This window comes from Meriones unguiculatus, chromosome 6, assembly GCF_030254825.1.
Source record: "Meriones unguiculatus strain TT.TT164.6M chromosome 6, Bangor_MerUng_6.1, whole genome shotgun sequence".
Lineage (NCBI taxonomy): Eukaryota > Metazoa > Chordata > Mammalia > Rodentia > Muridae > Meriones > Meriones unguiculatus.
The window spans coordinates 90,338,666-90,347,533 of record NC_083354.1 but is presented as its reverse complement, the minus strand read 5'-3'; the positions used below and the strand labels follow the sequence as shown (position 1 = coordinate 90,347,533).

Genomic DNA, 8,868 nt, shown 5'->3' with positions numbered 1-8,868 from the left:
TTTTTAGAAAATTTCCAATAAGGTTAGTAAAAAATAAAAAAAAGAGAGAAAAGCCTAAAATAAATGGTTTGGTAAAATAGTATTTTATTCAATGATATGTAAATTACCTGTAAATTATATTAAAACAATATTAATGATGCATGAGTGGAAATTAGAGAAGCATTCTTATTCATAGTCCATGAAATGCTACAAATTTATTGCAGCACCAGGTATGAACACTATGAGCTGGAGTGCAACTTTACTTTGAATTTGTAATGTGCTATTAAATAAGCCATAAAGATCAATTAACTGTCATCTTTCTGTCACTTCAACTTTTGCATAATATTTATTTTTCTTTTTTATTTTAATTTTTTCTTTTAAAATTTTATTTATTTGTTCACTTTACATCCTGGTTGCAGCTCCTTTTTTTTTTTTTCCTAGTCCCCCCTTGCACAACATTTTCCCCATTCTCCCCTCTCCTGCTCCTCAGAGAAGGGGGAGGTTTCCCATGGGTATCAACCCATCCTGGCACAAGTATTTGTTTTTAGATCATGAACATTTTAAACATCACATCTAATAATGTATAGAAGTGTTTATTAGTGTAGTGGTTCCATAAGATGGGTGCTATCTCAATAACTTAACCAATGGCCTTTTACTGGTAAGCTTAGTTAAAGACACAGTGAATTTTGAGCCAACAACTCATGACATCTTCTTTAGATTATTAAGAAGGAAACAGTTGTTATGGAGATTGTGATCCTTATTGTGTGTATTTTAATCTGTTGACTCTTCATAAAAACATTTTTATTGCTAACTTACTTCCAACTCCTTAAAGAGGAATGACACAAAGGAAAAAAATAATCATTACCAGGATGCTTGGAACATTATGTAGAATTCCCAGGAAAGCAATCTGTCCTCATTCTTGTTTTCAAGTGATTAGTCATCTCAGACACCATCCATCTTGGGACAAATATCTTAAAAGAGTTAAAGAGTAAGTACATAATATCAGAGTTAAGTGGTTTAAATAAGTATTTGAAAATTATTCATATAAGCATCCTCCCTCAGGGGCTGTAGATTTTAGTATGGCTCTCCTATATTGCACTGCTAACATCCACTTATAAGTGAGTATAAACCATGCATGTTTTCCTGCTTCTGAGTTACCTCACTCAGGATGATCTTTTCTGGTTCCCACCATTTGCCTGCAAATTTCATCATTTCCTTGTTTTTAATTGCTGAGTGGTATTCCACTGTGTAAATGTACCACAATGTCTGTATCCACTGCTCAACTGAGGCACAATTGGGTGTTTCCAGATTCTGGCTATTACAAATAAAGCTGCTATGAGCATAGTTGAGAAAATGTCCTTGTTAAACAGTGGAACATCTGTCAGATATATGAGCAGGAGTGGTACAGATCTATCTTGAGGGAACATTATTTTCAATTTTCTGAGAAAGCGCCAGATTGATTTTCAAAGTGTTTGTACAAGTTTGCATTCCCACCAGCAATGGAGGAGGGTTCTCCTTTCTGTACGTCTAGCCACCTTGAATTTTTGATCTGAGCCATTCTGATGGGTGTGAGATGGAATCTCAGAGTCATTTTGATTTGCATTTCCTGGATGACTAAGGATATTAAACATTTCTTCCATCTTCCTTCCCTCATCTCTTCCCATGCCCCTCCCCAAATCCACTGATAGGGGAGGGCCTCTCCCCTTCCATCTGACCCTAGTCTATCAGGTCTCACCAGGACTGGCTGCATTGTCTTCCTCTGTGGCCTGGTAAGGCAGCTCCCCCCTCAGGGGGAGATGATCAAAGAGCCAGCCACTGAGTTCATATCGAGACAGTCCCTGTTCCCATTGCTAGGAAATACGTTTGGACACTGAGCTGCCATGGACTACATCTGTGCAGGGGTTCTAGGGTATATCCATGCAAGGTCCTTGGTTAGAGTATCAGTCTCAGCAAAGAACCCTGTGCCCAGATTTTTGGTTCTGTTGCTCTCCTTGTGGAGCTCCTCTCCCCACAGGTCTTTCTGTTTCCTCCTTCTTTCATAAGATTCCCTACTCTGCCCAAAGTTTGGCTATGTGTCTCAACATCTGCTTTGATACCTTGCTGGGCAGAGTCTTTCAAAGGCTCTCAGTGGTAGGGCTCCTGTCCTGTTTCCTGTTTTCTTCTCCTGGTGATGTGGTCTTGCCATGCCATAGAGGAAGAGGATCCAGGCTGTCCTGATGAGACTTGAAAAACTAGGGTCACATGGCAGGGGAGGAGAATTCTCCTTTTCAGTGGACTAGAAGAAGAAAACACAGGGAAGAGAGACCAAGGTTGGGATTGGAAAGAGTTGAGAGAGAGGTTACAATCGGGATATACAATGAATAAATTGTAAAAAATAAAAAAATTAAAAAGATTAAAAATTATTCATTCATAAGGTTTCCTACACTCTGCCCAAAGGTTAGCCATAAGTCTCAGCACCTGCTTTGATAGTCTGCAGGGCAGAGTCTTTCAGAGGCTCTCTGTGGCAGGCTCCTAACTTGTTCCCTGTTTTCTCCTTCTTCTGATGTCCATCCTCTTTGCCTTTCTGGAAGGGGATTGAACATTTTAGCCAGAGTCCTCCCTCTTGATTAGTTTCTTTAGGTGTACAGATTTTAGTAAGTTTATCTTGTATTATATGTGAGTGAGTATATACCATGTGTGCCTTTCTGCTTCTGGGATAGCTGACTTAGAATAATCTTTTCCAGTTCCCACCATTTGCCTGCAAATTTATTAAGATATGGAGAGAACATGAGCTCCACAAGGAGAGCAACAGAACCAAAAAATATAGGCACAGGGTTCTTTTCTGATACTGACACTCACACCAAGGACCATTCATGGATATAACCTAGAATCCCTGCACAGATGTAGCCTATGGTGTAGCCCATGGCAGTTCAGTGTCCAAGTGGGTTCCATGGGAGCAAGGACTATCTCTGACATGAACTGATTAGCCTGCTCTTTGATCACCTCCCCCTGAGGGGAAAGCAGCATTACCAGGCCACAAAGGAAGACAATGCAGCCACTCCTGAGGAGACCTAACAGACTAGGATCAGAAGGAAGGAAAAGAAGACCTCTCCAGCCACTGGACTTGGGAGGGGCATGCGTGGAGAAGGGGGAGGAAGTGAGGGATTGGGAAGGGAGGAATGAGGGAACTAAGAGGGGGATACAAAGTAAATAAAGTATAATTAATAAAAAAATTTAAAAAGAAAATAATAATAAAAATAAAATTATTCATATATAATTTGATACCAATATACAAGTTTATATTTATTTATTATTGTCAGGCTCTAATGTAGATAAATTAAGATGCAAACTATAATTTATAAAATTTATAAACTATAATTGATAAATTTTATTTAGGAAAATTATTGTTTAACTGTTTTATCTACTGAAATTAATATATTTATCTATAATTAAAGGCAATAAAAGCATATCAAAACAGAAACACCAATTGATTTCAAATATAGTTTAAATTCATAGTCATCCCAATCAGTTAAGTGATAGTGTAACACAGTGAAATTTTTTAGCCAAAAGCCCCACCATCACCCCACATTACTTTATTCTTCTCATTTAATATGCATAGGGCATTATTTCTAAAGCATAGCAGCCAGCTTATCTCCATTTTCTCTAATGATACTTTAGTGTGAATGAATGGGATCCCCTGCCTTGACCTTTTCAGGGTTTCTAACAGGACACTTAATTTTGTGATCTCTTAAAACCCATTGTTCACCTAGTAATCAGAATGATCTTCAAAATATATAGCTCAGAATATATCACAGTATGTAAAACCTACAATGTTGTTTAATTTGCTCAGAGTAATTAAATGATAATGTTTAATCTCTTACCATTGATTGTAACACCAAACACGCTTGAATCTTAGCCCAAATCATTTCCTGCCAAATCTGTTTTGTTCTTTCTTGGGCCACATAGGTCTTCTCAAAATACCGAGTAAGACTGAAATATATTTCATAATATTTTTGTGGATTTAAGCTCATTTTAATTCAGAAATTATCATGTCTTGGTGTCTAGACACGCACAATTTAGTAAGGGAAACAACAGTAAGTAGATCAGAACAATGCATATTCTATGTACAATGAGAAATCTACAAAAGTGTTCACTTGGGCTATAAAGAGAAGTGATCAGTTTTACTTAAGAGACAGCAACTGAAGTAGATTTTGAAAGACAGATTAGTAGACCTTTTCCAGGAGTCAGATTAACAAATGCAAGTGTCAGAGATTGAAATCACACCAAGAGTAAAATGACCCAGCCATCACTTAGCCATATTTGACCAAAGCATTACATATAAATCAATCTTTTCATTTGATTTTATTATGAGCAATTTGAAATATTTGTAAAAAAAAAAACAAAAACAAAAACAAAACAACAGAATAAAACAAAACACCATGACCATTAGGTAATGGCATCAGTTTGTAAAGCTATTTCTTAATGACCAGTGTAGTTTTCTTGAGTTTGTTAAGCGATAGCTATTCAGTGCCTGTACTGTGTAACTGGCTCTGCCAGCGAAAGAGGACAAAGACTCTGCTCTCATGGTCCTGATAGCCCAGTGCTATGCCAACAAAAAAACAAGCCAAGTGCTGGAGAGATATCATAGTCAGTAAGATGCTTGCCTTGTAAATATGTGTCTGATTTCCATGATCCATAGGCAAACACTTTCAAACCCATTGATGGAAGTCAGAGACAGAGGAATCAGGGGGCTTGCTGGTCAGCTGTCCTGCCTGACTGGGGAGCCTCAGGTTCAAGGAGAGCCGGTGCTCAACAACTGAGGTGGAGAGTGACTGAGGAAGACATCCAACATCTACCTCAGACCTCCCTATGCACACGCATGTATAAGTGTTCATGTGCACACCTCACATGCACAACTGCATATGTTAGTACACACCCAAACACGCATATACTCATTTCAACAAATTGGTAGTAATTCAATATTTCAGACAGTAAGATGTGCTGCAACTGAAAAACAACTTGAATGGTAAAATCTTGTATTATTTTGATACTAAAGAGATTGAAAACCCACAGTAATGATAAAAGAGAACTGAAACATGAACCCTTAAAATCATTATCAGAAACAAAACTTGATTGTTTTATTAAAATTAATTTAAATTAAAACTAACATTCTAATGCCACAATTTTACTTGTTAAATAACATTATTCTCCCTAAATTATTAAGGAGAAGGAAATTAATGATGTCTAAAAACAGTGCTATAATAGGTGTGACCTTAGAATTTTATCCCTTTCTATTTAATGAATACAATTAATGTTCTGTAGGGGTAATTTATCTGAAACTACTGTACTCATTATGCTAAATTGTCTCTAATTATTATTTTCAGGCAATTTGGCACAAATAGACCAAGTTCAAAATTACAATCCTCGTGCGATCTGTGGTATTTGATAAACAAAGTTATAACTTTGTGTGTGTAATCATGATGTCAAATCAGCAGCAGATTGAGGGAAGCTTGATGGAGCTCAGGCTTTGCTGTAGCCGACACTGAATAAGAGATGGGAGAGATACTCATTTCCCTTCCACCCGGCCTCCTTTTGTGACACAGAGAACTGCTCTCCTCAGTGGGAATGACTTGCAGCACTTACTCATGTAACTACTGAGATTAGATTCAGTTTTGAACTCATTAGCTGAAAGGAAGCACTTTATTGTAGTACTACAATAGAATCGTGTTCAGAACTGGGCAAAAGTATACAGCCAAAGATACAGATACGTTTTGGTAAGGATCAGCCCCATTAGTAATTCTAGCCACTACTGAACTTTCAGAGAGCGAGAGAAGCAAATACATTGACTATGAGAGCTCTGGGCTATACCGTTTATTCACACTTTATTCCTGTTCCTCCCCTCCCCCCGGAGGAGCTGTGCAATGCTTACATGGGAGGTGGGAACAAGAAGTCTCATAAAACAAATGTTCTAGCCAAGACCTTGATTTCTTACTGTTGAAGATGATCCTAGCCCACAGAAAAGTTCTCTGACGATGGCAGCTGGCCCAACAAACGCTTTCCGCCCAGGAGCCTGTCTTACAAATAGGATTTCACAAGAAGTACAAGGAACTGACTGACAGGAGGAGAAAAGAAATGTGGTTAGGTTCAAAGGAGGTTATGTTTAGTTAAAAAAAAAAGTGCTAGTTTAAGGATTTCCTAAAATGCTGCTGAAACACAAAATGCTGTAATCAAAAGCAATTGTAAAAATTTCCTTTGACATTTGTTTTACATTTTCTAATCTTGTGGAACTCTCATCTCAACCTTCATGATTTTTCTATTTGAATACACTTTGCAAAAGTCTTCGGGGGAAGGAATGCATTAAACACATATTGCAATAAACTTGGAAAGTCACAAGGGAAACCCAGTAATCTATTGTACTAAATATGCTGAAACTGGAAACAAGCATTGTTTATAATTTCACCCAAATAGGTGGCATATAACCACAACCAAAACCTAGTCATAAAGTATATACAAGACTAAATAGAATTTTATTTAAAAAGAAAATTACATCTTCTTTTCTAGTAAATCTGGAGATGGCATTTTCCATCCATCCTCTTGTGTCTGCAGTTATTTTAGTGACAGCACTGTTTGACTAAATACATGTAAATTATGTTAGGCTCTGATTTTGGCTAAAGACTATGAAGATGTAACCTCTTCTTTTGCGAAGTCCCATTCTATGGCAGCCAGGAAAGAGAATTCTCAGGACTGGCTTTGTAACTGAACACTCCTTGTGAAATCTTTACACTGGAGCAATGGCTTTCTCTCCCCAGCCGTCCCAGGCTTGGCCCTGATCTTCAGGATGTTTGTGAATGCCACCTTGCCCTTGCCCTCCTGCTTCAGATTTCTCCTCCTCCCTTTATCTCCCTTTTCCACACAACAAGACAATCCAAAGTGTGTGTCATTTAGGTGTCACCGGGTCTGTGAGACGTGAAAAGCTCTGCCAGTTAACATAAAACAAAATCCAGGAGGTTTCAGGGAATCACATTTCCCTACAGCAAAGAAAGCTGAGAAGCGATGCAAGGAAGCTTTGGAGTGCGAGTTTGAATGAGGACACTTTGTCCAGGAATGGAAACTCTGCATTCTTTGTTATTTTAACAGGCTGTGTCTGTTCTTCTAGAGAGAAATTGTATGAGAGAAGATTGGATTAAGTAGTTTTTATTTTATTTCAAAGCACTTGTACACTTTTCCAAAGATCAGTTTACTTAGCCAAGTAATAAACGCTTGTTTTACAATAATACGAGTGTGTATTATATCACCCCAGCTTACTACAAAATACAGAATTAGAGTTGGGAAACAAAACATTTGTTTCTTTAGTGAATGAGGCATATATCATTACCTATTCACTTTGCCAGATATAATTTGAGCCTTCTAAGCTAGTTAAAGAAAAAGAAGAAAAGAAAGAGAAGAGAAAAAAAGTCCAAAGTAGTTAATCTGCTTTAGAAAGAAAAGAAAAACAGCCATACACCTAGTCAGACACTTAAAAAAAAAAAACTTAGCCTTTTGCAGTCCAAAAGGAAGTCTGTATTTATATTTTCTTAGCATTTGTATCTCTTGAAAGGTTAAAACACGTGTTTGCATACTTTTCAAATCGACTTTTCACACTTTTTGAAAAATTGTAGTCCCATGTAGATGAATTAGTTAATTGGATCAAGTACTTATTTAGGTCTTCATCACTTACCTCAAAGTACAAAGAGTTAGGTAAATAACTTTCTACTAAAATATTCCTTCTTTTTATATGACAGTGTAAAGGATTATCATTTTTTTTCAAAATTTATCATTTCATTAATTTACTCTGTGTATATATATGTATATAGTCTCTATACATATTAAAGACATACGCATATATAAGTTTAAGGATGTCTTTGTCATGAGTTTAATGCTTTTAATGAATTTAGATACTGCAATGTATAGACAAGGCTATTTATAATTTCTGTTTAACTACAATTTGAATATCTTATTGTTCAGAGATTGGACAATTATTTGATCGCTTGATTTCTTTTTAATCTGTGCAGTAATATAGTTAAGAACTAACTACTTATTACACTTTTTATTCACTATTGCTTTTGTTCAAAGAAGTTCATGTTTTTATTAGTGTTGTGGTTTTAATTCGGATAACTTTCTTGCTAAACTGCTTCTTGATGAACTTGTCTTTCTCTGTGTTCGTTACTGTTTAGCCTACAAAGTAGCCAAATAAAATGGAGTTAATGTACTTGGAGTGTAGCAAAATTTATTAATGAGCCACTTGATTTTTCATTTACAATAAACTCTCTGGATTAGGAACTTCAGTCAACTGATAGTGAATTGATTACAATGAATTGGCCAAAGTTCACATCTTCCTCTCATCCACATTTTGTGTGTTGCGTGGACATGAAATTCAATACTGAAGGAGTCAAATGGTAACAACCTGTCACTCTCTCATAAATATAACTTGGTTCCTGGACTAAAATATCTCATCCCAGACAATGCCTTTCTTTTTCTTTTTTTTACAATAATAAATTATTTTTTATTTCACATTTTTTACACTTTATTCACTTTGTATCTCCCCACATAAGCCCCTTCCTCCTCCCCTCCTGATTCCACCCTCCCTCCCCCTTCTTCACGCATGCTCCTCCCCAAGTCCACTGATAGAGGAGGTCCCCCTCTCCTTCCTTCTGATCTTAGTCTATCAGATCACATCAGGAGTGGCTATACTGTCATCTTCTGTGGCCTGGTAAGACTGCTCTCCCCTCAGGGAAAGGTGATCAAAGAGCAGGCCAATCAGATTGTGTCGGAGACAGTAACTTCCCATTACTATGTAACCCACTTGGACACTAAACTGCCATGAGCTACATCTGCACAGGGGTTCTAGGTTATCTCCATGCCTGGTACAGA

At 37.1% G+C, this 8,868-nt stretch overlaps 1 long non-coding RNA gene across 1 annotated transcript in view; it reads right to left on the bottom strand.

The window, feature by feature from the left end:
* Positions 1-849: 849 nt before the first annotated feature.
* The window catches only part of LOC132654549 (uncharacterized), a 63,231-nt gene continuing 55,212 nt past the window's right edge, over positions 850-8,868 (bottom strand). Inside the window, exons 2-3 of the long non-coding RNA XR_009592177.1 lie at positions 2,076-2,254; positions 850-950 (exon numbers count right to left, since the gene is read on the bottom strand). This is a non-coding gene — a long non-coding RNA (uncharacterized LOC132654549). The remainder of the gene's footprint in view (positions 951-2,075; positions 2,255-8,868) is intronic.